Consider the following 14,670-nt stretch of genomic DNA (forward strand, 5'->3'; position numbering starts at 1 on the left):
CAACACCACCAAACCAGCTCTACAACAAATGCTAAAGGAACTTCTCTAAGTGGGGAACACAAAAGAAGAAAAGGACCTACAAAAACAAACCCCCCAAAATTAAGAAAATGGTCATAGGAACATATATATCGATAATTATCTTAAACGTGAATGGATTAAATGCTCCAACCAAAAGACACAGGCTTGCTGAACGGATAGAAAAACAAGACCCATATATATGCTGTCTACAAGAGACCCACTTCAGACCTAGGGACACATACAGACCGAAAGTGAGGGGATGGAAAAAGATATTCCATGCAAATGGAAATCAAAAGAAAGCTGGAGTAACAATACTCATATCAGATAAAATAGACTTTAAAATAAAGAATGTTTCAAGAGACAAGGAAGGACACTACTTAATGATCAAGGGATCAATCCAAGAAGAAAATGTAACAATTATAAATATATATGCACCCAACATAGGAGCACCTCGATACATAAGGCAACTGCTAACAGCTGTAAAAGAGGAAATCGACAGTAACATAATAGTGGGGGACTTTAACACCTCACTAACACCAATGGACAGATCATCCAAACAGAAAGTTAATAAGGAAACACAAGCTGTAAATGACACAATAGACCAGATAGATTTAATTGATATTTACAGGGCATTCCATCCAAAAACAGCACATTACACTTTTTTCTCAAGTGTGCATGGAACATTCTTCAGGATAGATCACATCTTGGGTCACAAATCAAGCCTCAGTAAATTTAAGAAAATTGAAATCGTACCAAGCATCCTTTCTGACCACAACATTATGAGATTAGAAATCAATTACAGGGAAAAAAGCATAAAAAACACAAACACATGGAGGCTAAACAGTACGTTACTAAATAACTAAGAGATCACTGAGGAAATCAAAAAATACCTAGAGACAAATGAAAATGAAAACACGACAATCCAAAACCTATGGGATGCAGCAAAAGCAGTTCTAAGAGGGAAGTTTACAGCAATAAAATCCTACCTCAGGAAACAAAAAACATCTCAAATAAACCATCTAACCTTACACCTAAAGGACCTAGAGAAAGAAGAACAAACAAAACCCAAAGTTAGTAGAAGGAAAGAAATCATAAAGATCAGAGCAGAAATAAATGAAATAGAAACAAAGAAAACAATAGCAAAGATCAATAAAACTAAAAGCTGGTTCTTGGAGAAGATAAACAAAATTGATAAACCATTAGCCAGACTCATCAAGAAAAAGAGGGAGTGGACTCAAATCAATAAAATTAGAAATGAAAAAGGAGAAGTTACAATGGACACCACAGAAATACAAAGCCTCATAAGAGACTACTACAAGCAACTCTATGCCAGTAAAATGGACAACCTGGAAGAAATGGACAAATTCTTAGAAAGGTATAACCTTCCAAGACTGAACCAGGAAGAAACAGAAAATATGAACAGAAAATCACAAGTAATGAAATTGAAACTGTGATTAAAAATCTTCCAACAAACAAAAGTCCAGGATCAGATGGCTTCACAGGTGAATTCTATCAAACATTTAGAGAAGAGCTAACACCCATCCTTCTCAAACTCTTCCAAAAAATTCCAGAGGAAGGAACACTCCCAAACTCATTCTATGAGGCCACCTTCACCCTAATACCAAAACCAGACAAATACTACAAGAAAAGTACAGACCAATATCACTCATGAATATAGATGCAAAAATCCTCAATAAAATACTAGCAAACAGAATCCAACAACACATTAAAAGGATCATGCACCATGATCAAGTGGGATTTATCCCAGGGATGCAAGGATTCTTCAATATATGCAAATCAATCAATGTGATACACCATATTAACAAACTGAAGAATAAAAACCATATGATCATCTCAATAGATGCAGAAGAAGCTTTGACAAAATTCAACACCCATGTATGATAAAAACCCTCCAGAAGGTAGGCATAGAGGGAACTTACCTCAACATAATAAAGGCCATATATGACAAACCCACAGCCAACATCGTCCTCAATGGTGAAAAACTGAAACCATTTCCGCTAAGAGCAGGAACAAGACAAGGTTGCCCACTCTCACCACTATTATTCAATATTGTTTTGGAAGTTTTAGCCACGGCAATCAGAGAAGAAAAAGAAATAAAAGGAATACGAATTGGAAAAGAAGAAGTAAAATTATCACTGTTTGCAGATGACATGATACTATACATAGAGAATTCTAAAGATGCCAACAGAAAACTATTAGAGCTAATCAATGAATTTGGTAAAGTTGCAGGATACAAAATTAATGCACAGAAATCTCTTGCATTCCTATACACTAATGATGAAAAATCTGAAAGAGAAATTAAAGAAACACTCCCATTTACCACTGCAACAAAAAGAATAAAATACCTAGGCATAAACCTACCTAGGGAGACAAAAGACCTGTATGCAGAAAACTATAAGACACTGATGAAAGAAATTAAGGATGATACAAACAGATGGAGAGATATGCCATGTTCTTGGATTGGAAGAATCAATAATGTGAAAATGACTATATGGCCCAAAGCAATCTACAGATTCAATGCAATTCCTATCAAATTACCAGTGGCATTTTCTACAGAACTAGAACAAAAAATCTTAAAATTTGTATGGAACACAAAAGACCCCAAATACCCAAAGTTGTCTAGAGTGGAAAAAATGGAGCTGGAGGAATCAGACTCCCTGACTTCAGGCTATAACACAAAGCTACAGTACTCAAGACGATATTGTACTGGCACAAAAACAGAAATATAGATCAATGGAACAGGATAGAAAGCCCAGAGATCAACCCACGCACCTATGGTCAACTAATCTATGACAAAGGAGGCAAGAATATACAATGGAGAAAAGATAGTCTCTTCAATAAGTGATGCTGGGAAAACTGCACAGCTACTTGTAAAAGAATGAAATTAGAACACTCCCTAACACCATACACAAAAATAAACTCAAAATGGATTAGAGACCTAAACGTAAGACCAGACACTATAAAACTCTTAGAGGAAAACATAGGAAGAACACTCTCTGACGTAAATCACAGCAAGGTCTTTTTTGATCCGCCTCCTAGATTAATGGAAATAAAAACAAAAATCAACAAATGGGACCTAATGAAACTTCAAAGCTTTTGCACAGCAAAGGAAACTACAAACAAGACGAAAAGACAACAGTCAGATTGGGAGCAAATATTTGCAAATGAATCAACGGACAAAGGATTAATCTTATATAAATAGCTCATGCAGCTCAATATTAAAAAAACAAACAACCCAATCCAAAAATGGGCAGAAGACCTAAATAGACATTTCTCCAAAGAAGACATACAGATGGCCAACAAGCATATGAAAAGCTGCTTAAAATCACTAATTATTAGAGAAATGCAAATCAAAACTACAATGAGGTATCACCTCACATCAGTTAGAATGGGCATCATCAGAAAATCTACAAACAACAAATGCTAGAGAGGGTGTGGAGAAAAGGGAACCCTCTTGCACTGTTGGTGGGAATGTAGATTGATACAGCCACTATGGAGGACAGTATGGAGGTTCCTTAAAAAACTAAAAATAGAAATACCATATGATCCAGCAATCCCACTACTGGGCATAAACCCTGAGAAAACCATAATTCAAAAATACACATGCAGGGGCCTCCCTGGTAGTGCAGTGGTTCAGAATCCGCCTGCCAATGCAGGGGACATGGGTTTGAGCCCTGGTCCAGGAAGTTCCCACATGCCGCGGAGCAACTAAGCCCATGTACCACAACTATTGAGTACATGTGCCACAACTACTGAAGCCCATGTGCCTAGAGCCTGTGCTCTGCAATAAGAGAAGTCACTGCAATGAGAAGCCCACGCACCGCAGCGAAGAATAGCCCTTGCTCACCACAACTAGAGGAAGCCCGCGCACAGCAACGAAGATCCAATACAACCAAAAAAAAAAAAAAACAAAAAAACACATGCACCCCAATGTTCATTGCAGCACTATTTACAATAGCCAGGACGTGGAAGCAACCTAAATGCCTATCGACAGACAAATGGATAAAGAAAATGTGGTACATATACACAATGGAATATTACTCAGCCATAAAAAGGAACGAAATTGGGTCATTTGTAGAGATGTGGATGGATCTAGAGACTGTCATACAGAGTGAAGTAAGTCAGAAAGAGAAAAACCAATATCATATATTAACGCATATATGTGGAACCTAGAAAAATGGTACAGATGAACCAGTTTGCAGGGCAGAAATTGAGACACAGATGTAGAGAACAAACGTATGGACACCAAGGGGGGAAAGTGGCTGGGGTGGTGGTGGTGTGATGAATTGGGAGATTGGGATTGACATAAATACACTAATATGTATAAAATGGATAACTAATGAGAACCTGCTGTATAAAAAAAAATTACATAGAACTCTACAGACACACACACACAGACACACACACGAATGCAGGTCAGAAAAAAAATGAACCTTATTTAGTGAAAACTAAATAAAATCATCATCTAATACCAACGTCGATTCCTGGTTTTGGAATTGTACTACACCTATACAACAGGTCACCATTGGACCAAGCTGGATGAAGGGTACAAAGGACCCTTTGGGCTGTTTTTACAATGCATTATGACTCTATAATTATTTTTATTATTTTATTTATTTATTTATTTATTTTTGTGGTATGCGGGCCTCTCCTGTTGCTGAGCACAGGCTCTGGACGCGCAGGCTCAGCGGCCATGGCTCATGGGCCCAGCAGCTCCGCGGCATGTGGGATCTTCCCGGACCGGGGCACGAACCCGTGTCCCCTGCATCGGCAGGCGGGCTCTCAACCACTGTGCCATCAGGGAAGCCCCTATAATTATTTTTAAATGAAACGTTTAAAAGAGAAAAAAAAAAAAAGAGGAAGAATCTTTGACCCTATCCAGTTTAGATTAGTCCCATACATGTTTGCAAATACTGCTCCCCTCAGCCAGGGTTGTGACCCCAGAATTCCTACCTTAGTGTCAAGCACTGTCAGACGAAAACACACAATCCTCACATTGAAGTACATCTACAGAAAATAGTATCAGATGGCGAGGGAAAGGAGCAACCAAACTATGCTTCTTAGACTCACTGGTTTATCTCTCTTGTCTGATTTGCGTAACAGTTTTCACATCAACTTAGAATTTCAGGTTCTTCTCATAAAACTTTAATCTTCATATATGTTTAGAAAGATTTTCTTAAATATTATGAGACCCAGCCAGAAGAATTAAAGGTAAGCTGTTAGGGTTAACACCTGTATTGAAATCACCATTGGAAAACGATTGAAAAGCTTAGGCTGTCTCAGATTCCGAACTCATTTTCTACTGACAGCGACCAGGAAGTCAGAGCTTCTCACCAAGATGGTAGCTTTCCTTTCCCTGAAGCTAAAAGGAACAAAAACCAACGTCCTATCAGTGGGATTGCTGCTCTTAAAGTCTGGGAGAAGAAAGTGTGGCAAACGCAACTTTAATGCAGATTAGAGAGGCCATCTTCCTTTTTGGCCTGCTAATTAATAAAAGCCAAACTTTTAGAACATAGTTCAAAACAAAGGATAGGTTTTTAAGCCATCAGTCATGTTTACATATTATTTATTCTTGGTTGAAATTTCATGGTTAGTCAAGAGATAGAGGAAACAAACTAAAACTTCAAAAGACCCTTTTTTGCGGTACATGGGCCTCTCACTGTCGTGGCCTCTCCCGTTGCAGAGCACAGGCTCCGGACATGGCTCACGGCCCCAGCCGCTCCGTGGCATGTGGGATCCCCCTGGACCGGGGCACGAACCTGCGTCCCCTGCACCGGCAGGTGGACTCCCAACCACTGCGCCACCAGGGAAGCCCCAAAAGACCATGTTTTTGTAATCAGGAGAAATTTTAAAATCCTATCATGTTCTGAATGTAACCCAGTGAAAAGGAAAAGACCCCTATCTTGTCTAGAGCCACAGGAAAAGCCACTGGAGATGAAACACAGTCAGGGTCTAAACCCCATACTAGGTAGGCTTCATCCTCAGGCTGTATTCCTGGGCCTGCTCCATTCCTTTGCTGGTAAGAGGACATGCTGTTTGTTAATGCTTTGTCTCCAAGACTCAGACTTTGGTTTTTTTTGTTTTTTTAATTTTATTTATTTATTTATTTATTTATTTTTGGCTGCGTTGGGTCTTCGTTGCTGTGTGCTGGCTTTCTCTAGTTGCAGTGAGCGGGGGCTACTCTTCGTTGCAGTGCACAGGCTTCTCATTGCGGTGGCTTCTCTTGTTGTGGAGCACGGGCTCTAGGCGCTCGGGCTTCAGTAGTTGTGCCACGTGGGCTCAGTAGCTCTAGAGCACAGGCTCAGTAGTTGTGGCAAACGGGCTTAGTTGCTCCACGGCATGTGGGATTTTCCCAGACCAGGGCTCGAACATGTGTCCCCTGCACTGGCAGGCGGATTCTCAACCATTGCGCTACCAGGGAAGCCCTCAGACTTTGTTAATGATTAGTGACAAGTGAGCAGACAGAACCAAATGTTGGGCAGGACCCAGTGTGACCTGGCTCCGTGGTGTGGCTGGAAAGAAACATGGAAGGGCCATTCTCCCTGGGTCAGTTCAATCACGTATTTCTGTGTCCTGGCCTGAGGCCTCAGGGGACACAGATATACCTCACTGAGGACAAAGATATGAAACCAGAGTTTATCTAGCTTTGCAAGCTGACCTGAAATCTATTTCTGAAAGAAAAATGATTGAAAAATTCTTTCCTCTCCTATTTCCTTTCCTCTCCATAGCAGCACTATTTACAATAGCCAAGGCATGAAAACAACCTAAACGTCTATAGACAGATTAATGGATAAAGAAGATGTGGTACATATATACGATGGAATACTACTCAGCCATAAAAAAGAATGAAATAATGCCATTTGCAGCAATGTGGATGGACCTAGAGATATCATACTAAGTGACATAAGAAAAAGACAAATACCATCTGATATCACTTATATGTGGAATCTAAAATATGACACAAATGAAACAGAAACAGACTCACAGACATTGAGAACAGACTCATGGTTGCCAAGGGGGAGGAGAGTGGAGGAGGGAAGGATTGGGAGTTTGGGATTAGCAGATGCAAACCATTATATATAGGATGGATAAACAACAAGGTCCTACTGTATAGCACAGGGAACTCTATTCAATATCCTGGGATAAACTATAATGGAAAAGTATATGAAAAAGAATATTTATGTGTATAACTGAATGACTTTGCAGTACAGCAGAAATTAACACAACACTGTAAATCAACTATACTTCAATAAAGTTTTAAAAAAATCGTTCCTGTTGCTATTTCTCAGATACTCCCAAGAATTAAAATATTAATTAAATGTAAATTAAAATATTACTTCTTAGTTTTCACTTAGATTCTTCCCCTCAGTATAGTGTGTAATCCATATTTTGCCATAGACTCATTTACAATCATTTTAATTTTGCATGAAAAAAATATGGCCTGTAAACATTTTTCTTTTACCTGTACACACACACACACACACACACACACACACACACACACACACACGTACTTACCATTGATTTTGAAAGAGAAATCTGCCACTACTTTGAGCTTATTGCTTTTAAAGCATGCATTTTAAAGCCAGAAAGCCTATGTGAAGCTAACAAAGCCTTGGACACCTCCTCATCCTGGGAATACCAATTTAGTAACTTACCTGTGCATTGTCAGTGTCCCACTACTCAGTAACTCCTCAGGTACAGGAACCAGGTGTTAATTATGTAGTTCCTAAATGGAAAGGATTAATTTATTGGGCATAGATGGGACTCACATCTTCACATGGACAAAAATGCTGTTATTAACAGGTTAGCCCATTTCATAATATTATTTCATTATATATACATATAAAAGTATATAATGTTTATAAATAAAAATGTATATAAATGAATATATATGTTCAGTTTGCAGTTGAAACAAACTATTCTGTGAAGAACTCCAGACTCCTTAAGTATACTGGTGTCTCTTTTGGAGCCATGAGGGGAAAATAATGATAGTCACCTAATCTCCAAAGATGGCCCCCCAAAACCATTCATCCTAGAATTTGTGCCCTTGTGTAGTCCTTTCTAGACTAAATTGGAACTGGGCCTGCATGCAATAAAGGGATAACTCAGCGGGTTTGGGATGGTCAAACCCTGAACTTTCCAGAGGAGGGACTGACCTTTGAATAGATCCTGGGAGATAATCTCTAAGACCTTGGTATATTCTATCTGATAAGAGTGCCTTTGTATATCTAGGGCTTAAGCCACAACCAGATAGTTTATATTTACTGTGATTTATGGTAAACACATGTTTTTATTCACCTGGGACTCTGGACCAACCTGTATCAGTTTGACCTCTGGAGGAAAGGGAGACTGAGTAACTAAGGTCAGTCACATGGGCATTCCATGCTTATGTGATGGACCCTCAATAAAAACCCTGAACAACAAGGCTCAGGTCAGCTTCCCTGGTTGGCCACACTTTGTATGTGTTATCACACATCATTGCTGAGACAATTAAGTGTTATCTGTAAAACTCTACTGGCACAGGACAGCTGGAAGCTTGCACCTGGTTTCTCCTGGACTCTGCTCTATGCTCCTGTTTCTTTTGCTGATTTTAATCTGTAACCTTTCACTGTAGTAAATCTTAACTGTGAGTATAATTGCTTTTCGGAGTTCTCTCCTTCCAGAGAAGCTTCAGACCTGAAGGCAGTCTTGAGGATCCTACACATAGCCTGTAACTTGCTTAAACCAGTAGAATGAGGCAGAAGTGACACTATGCCTCTTCTGGGCATATGCCTGAAGAAGGCCTGGAAACTTCTGCCCCTGCTCTTAGGGATGCCCTGAGTAACAGTAAGTAGAGACCCCAGCAAGAGGAGAGGCCCAGACCCTTCAGGGGCACAGTCAAATCTCTGGAAGACATCAGTCCCAGCCACCATCTGACTGCAGCCACGTAACACCCCAACAAAGACAATTGCCCAGTCAAGTCCGGTCAACGCACAGAACCATAACAAAATAGTTATTGTTTTAAACCACTACACTTTGGGGTGGCTTGTTAGGTAGCACTAGATAACTAAAACCAGCAGGAATGATAAAATAATTGAAGAGATTCAGAATTTAATTGGCTAAGAGATCATACATAAGTAACTGTCAGAAACTATTACTCAACCCAAAACAATTTTCTAAATTTAAAGCAAGAAACAATTTTTAAAGGGGACTAGGATTTAATAAAATTCTCTCAGGCTGCAGAAGTCTACTGTTCATTTTATTTGGGTTCAGGCTTATTTTCATAGCTTGGGTAAACAATACCTCACACAGGAAAAGTCTTCAGGAGGTTTCAAAGCCCTTCATGTTTTGTTTAATTTTATCCTTAAAATGAGATTGTAAGGTAGTTGATTTTATCCAAACTTTAGAGATAAGGCACGAGAGCTCCCTGGTAGACAAGGAACTGGAAACACTGGTTTCAGCTGCTCCAGCGTGCACCCTATGTACGCTGCTGGGTTCCCCCTGGCCACCCTCAAGTGAGTCCCCAAGAGGAAAAGATGCCAAGCTACTGACACAGTGTTTGAAAATACTATGGGACGTTTCCACTCATGGATTTCACTGCACGTTCTCCAGTGACTATTTCAGCAAGCTAAAAATGTGCCTCCTTGGTCATGAAAACACAAAAATCCATATGATTAGGGAACAGTAACAATGCTGGCACTTTTATTGAATCATCAGCAAGTCCTCTTCTAGGACATTAAATGTCTTATAAATATTTGTAATTTGCTTGAAAACAAGCAAAACAAGTGGTCTTAGAAGAGAGCTGAGAAGTCACTTAGGACGGGTAAGGGGTGGCTCCTGCTTGTCTGATAAAAGCCCACTTCCAGGAAAATGGAACCTGGGCTTCTTATAAAACGTCAATCATCCCAGATAATGGTGACCATCTAGGTAAGTAAACTCAGAGTTTTCACTTCCATGTCTTGTGTTTATACCTCACATCAGGCAGTTTTAAATGACTTCATCCATCTGTAAGGTTTTAAATGGAAAAACCAAAGTACAAAGAAGTATATTGTTTTGGATCATTCTGTGAATCAAAACACATACTTTAAAAAATCAAATATTCTTTCCTTCTGTTAAGAACAAACCCCAAGTGCCTTATCAGCCACCTATTTCCACGAGGCAGAAATAACAATTATGCAGCTGCTCATGGGGAAGGCAGAGAATTTCCTTGACCACCCATGAAGGAAGATGAGGGGCCTTATCCATTGGCTGGCTACTCTTACAAAGACTGCATGGAAATTTGGTGGACACAGAGCACAATGCTCTATACTTGAGAACATTTTCCAAAGCACAGATGTTTTTGTCTTAACTGTGAACGCTGGCTGACTTGTCTGTCTGTATCCTTTTTCAGGGCTCAGCAGACAGGATGTCTTTGGAGAGGTTTGTCCTCTATAACCCGGGGCTGATGTTCCTTGCTAGATGGAAAACACATCTTTGGCTAGACAGACATGAATCAATATTACACAAAAATATTTCCATTTTGGGAAATTCACTGAGATAAGTGTCTTTCTGGCTCTGGGCACATGCAAGTAACCATCAGGACACCTCAGTAAAAGAGAAAATGTATTTTCAATAGTTTGCCATGAGAGTGATATGTGATTATAAGCTCCTACATATATTCCTACTGTCCTATTTTATTTTATATATATTTTTTTTTTTTTTTTTTTGTGGTATGCGGGCCTCTCACTGTTGTGGCCTCTCCCGTTGCGGAGCACAGGCTCCGGACGCGCAGGCTCAGCAGCCATGGCTCACGGGCCCAGCCGCTCCGCGGCATATGGGATCCTCCCAGACCGGGGCACGAACCCGTATCCCCTGCATCGGCAGGCGGACTCTCAACCACTGCGCCACCAGGGAGGCCCTATTTTATATTTTTTAAATAAATGTATTTATTTATTTTTGGCTGCATTAGGTCTTCGTTGCTCCACACGGGCTTTCTCTAGTTGCGGCGAGCAGGGGGCTACTCTTCATTGCGGTGGGCAGACTCCTCATTGCTGTGGCTTCTCTTGTTGCAGAGCATGGGCTCTAGGTGCGTGGGCTTCAGTAATTGTGGCTTGTGGGCTCAGTAGTTGTGGCGCCCTGGCTCAGCTGCTCCGCAGCATGTGGGATCTTCCTGGACCACGGCTCAAACCTGTGTCCCCTGCATTGACAGGCGGATTCTTAACTACTGTGCCACTAGGGAAGTCCCTACTGTCCTTTTCTAGAAGCAAAAAGTTAACTCATTTTTCTGGTTAGTGCCTCAGTAATTTCATTAGGGGGTTTCTATAAAGACTTTAATTGAATCACAGTAAGGAAAATTATTTCAGAGCTAGGATAAAATTTTATCTGTCATAAACAGCATTGAGTACTAAAACCTGCTTTGAGTTTAACAAATTACATAGAAGCTTTACATCCACGAATGCAACAGACCAAGTAAAACGGTGATTTTTCAAACACTGCAAAGTTCAACTAATTTAGATAATGCCAGTTTGGAAATGCAAGATTGGCTAAAAATGTAAAAATATTATACATAGGGCTTCTCTGGTGGCGCAGTGGTTGAGAGTCCGCCTGCCGATGCAGGGGACGAGGGTTTGTGCCCCGGTCCAGGAGGATCCCACATGCCGCGGAGCAGCTAGGCCCGTGAGCCATGGCCGCTGGGCCTGCGCGTCTGGAGCCTGTGCTCCGCAGCGGGAGAGGTCACAGCAGTGAGAGGCCCACGTAACGCAGAAAAAAAAAAAAAATTATACATACTATTAACATGCTGATTTTGTTTTATTAGGATATTTTCATTTCCTAGCAATTAAATAGCACTTAAATTTTTATTACAAATATTTCATCATATGGATAGGCACATTCATCTTTCATTTATTATTTGTCAAGGTCAGTATGCTAAATTATAACTTAGGTGCTTTCATCAAGTATCTCAAGGATAAATTTAAATTCTCAGTAAATATCCAATTGATATGTACAGAGCACAAAAAGTGCTATTTTAATCCTTTAGTGGGGAGGAATCCACCAGAAAGTTTAAGTTTTCTGTTTTTTTAAGTATTAACATGGTGGGAGAAAAAAAACTTTCCAGGTAATTATGAATAAGTGATACTGATATACAACACCAAAAAAAAAGCAGCATTATTTCTGTATCATTAAAGTTCCTAACACTTGTTCTTCTTTTAAACTAATTTTGAGTTCTATATGAAAGGTCTAATAAGCAGAAAAACACAAGACTATTTTTAAACTTACTTACTCAGATATTTCCAGCCTCTAAACCTGGAAAATAATGTTGAAGTTTTAAATCGATGCCATACCTTTTCTGGGGAACTGGAGAAGTGGTGAACTTCTGCTTGTCTTGGTTGCGTGCACACAGAGCGCCTTGTGCATCCACAGAAAGACCACCCCGGGGGAGAGGCACACTGTACTGCAGGGGTCAGTGTTCAAAGTCATCGTTAATTGGGAACACCTTGAATTGAAGTTCCAGAAGGGACAGAAATTTGAGCCATGAGATGCCCCCAAATTAGGAGCCATGTTGAAAACTTCGTAAGATGTCTTTGTATAAAACCATACCCAGATCTTTAGAGAATAGCTCAGACCTGTGTGATTTAAATACCTTCTAAAATGCCACTATGTGAAAATCCATTTCAGAAGCACACTGCCCACTCTTCTCTGAACTAACGATGTTTCTAGAATTGCTTTTATATATACCATCATTAAATGAAAATAAGCTTTTCTTAATATCCTGGTTTTGACACAAGTGCTATGTGACCTCAAGCAAATTCCCTAATTTCTCTTGCCTTAGTTTCCTCATCTATAAAACGGTGAAGGTTGTGGTGGGGATTAAATGAGTTACTGTGCCTAGCACATAATATCTACTCTGTAATGTCAGTTATTAACACTAGTATTATCACTCACCTATTATATTAACTCATAATGTTTGCAGAGAAGCCATCATCAAAAATTAAAAAAAAAACAATTATAATACAATTCATGATTTTTTTCCAAAATGTAAAAAGACTCAATTTTTCATAAGACCCTAAAATGACTATGAACTTGGCTCAAAATTACCTATCCTAAGCACATTTGCATTCTTTCCCGCTTTCCACCCCAAATAATTTCATGCACAAGGGGAGTCCTGTTGCATCAGAAATGAACTTGCTGATCAAGACTGTCACTGATCCTTCTGAGACATGCCTTCCAGGTACAGGATTGGGGAGGAGATGGGTTCCCTCCAGAAGATGATGCTGAGAGAGGGAAGCAAATAGGCTTTCCTCCTTCAGGATACTCCTCACTGCCTTCCTTCTGTGTGAAATTAAGGACTGCTCTTCCCCTCCCCCATGCACATCTGACTGCTAGTCTGAAGGCACAACTCTATGATCCAAAAGGGCCCAGACTGATCTAAATTTATCCCTAGGTCCTCTCTCTCTGGTTGGTCCTGTCTATAGCTAGAGATGAGCAAGAAGCACCCAGCAACTGCCCGAGCACTGTTTTCCACACTCCCTCTGCTGAGGGAATCTGGTAGAGTAGAATGCACCAGATCAGTAGCTTCCACAGAACACAGGTTAGGTTTTCCCAAGTGAGGAAAGCACAGCTGGTCAAGAAAGGCTGCTAAACTAAATTTAGAAGCTATTTAGCAGGCTCTGAAGCTAGACAGATCAATTCTGCAATCACTATGCTATTGCTAACTTACAGTGTTCACCTACCGGCCCTGGGAAGTGAGGATAGTAATTTTAGTTCAAGTCTTGGTGTCAGGATTTAATATCAAACAGGGAGATACTCTTTGCCTCTGCTGCTTGACTCAGATAAGCACATGAGGGTCCCAGAGAAAGTTACCACCTCCTTTAGGCTGTAGTGGGTTAAAGAAGATCTCAACCTCTGGAATATTTAGTTGTAGGGCCTTTCCTGGTGAGCTATTATTTTAACATCAGTATTCTGGGAGGCAGGCAAATTCAAGGCAAAAGAGCACACTAAATCACAGACAGAGTGACAGTGCAAATATTTAGCACTGGTGACTGAGTCTGTTATTTCCTAGGTGATATAGTTGGCCAGCAGGTTTCTATTTTTTTTTTACAAAATAAGCAAATGCTTACTTTATCATTCACACATAAAATTATATAGAAACAACACACAAACTGCTTGGAATGCAAATATTCTTTGGTTTACTCATCAAAATAGCAAATAACAAAATAGCAAAAACCTTATCAGTTAAATAAAAAAGTGACATTCTTTATTTACCTATCAAACCTTACTAAACATTGAAATGCATTCATTTTCATTCCCATGTTCTTCTGGCAATATCCTGTCTTCCCTTTTGCCTTTCATCCCCCTAAATTAAATTATTCTGATGGGCTCATCTCTAAGGTAAAGATTGTTTTATCATTCTTAAAACCACTTACTTTTTATTGTCCCAATATCGGGAATGATATAGATTTCCTCTTTGTCTCTTACATTTAAAACAGATATGAAAAATGGAGATTCCGTCAGCACATTTTCAAGATGACGTAAGTTAAGCCCTCAGCAAGCATTTCAAGGCAATGGTATGCCATTTCGGGGAACTTTCATGTTTTGGGAAGTATTACTGTTGGTACTGAAAAACAGGACTCGATTCCAGAAGCATAGTCTTATGTTAGACATTATTCATAA

The sequence above is a fragment of the Hyperoodon ampullatus genome (genome assembly GCF_949752795.1).
Source record: "Hyperoodon ampullatus genome assembly, chromosome: 4".
Taxonomy (NCBI): domain Eukaryota; kingdom Metazoa; phylum Chordata; class Mammalia; order Artiodactyla; family Ziphiidae; genus Hyperoodon; species Hyperoodon ampullatus.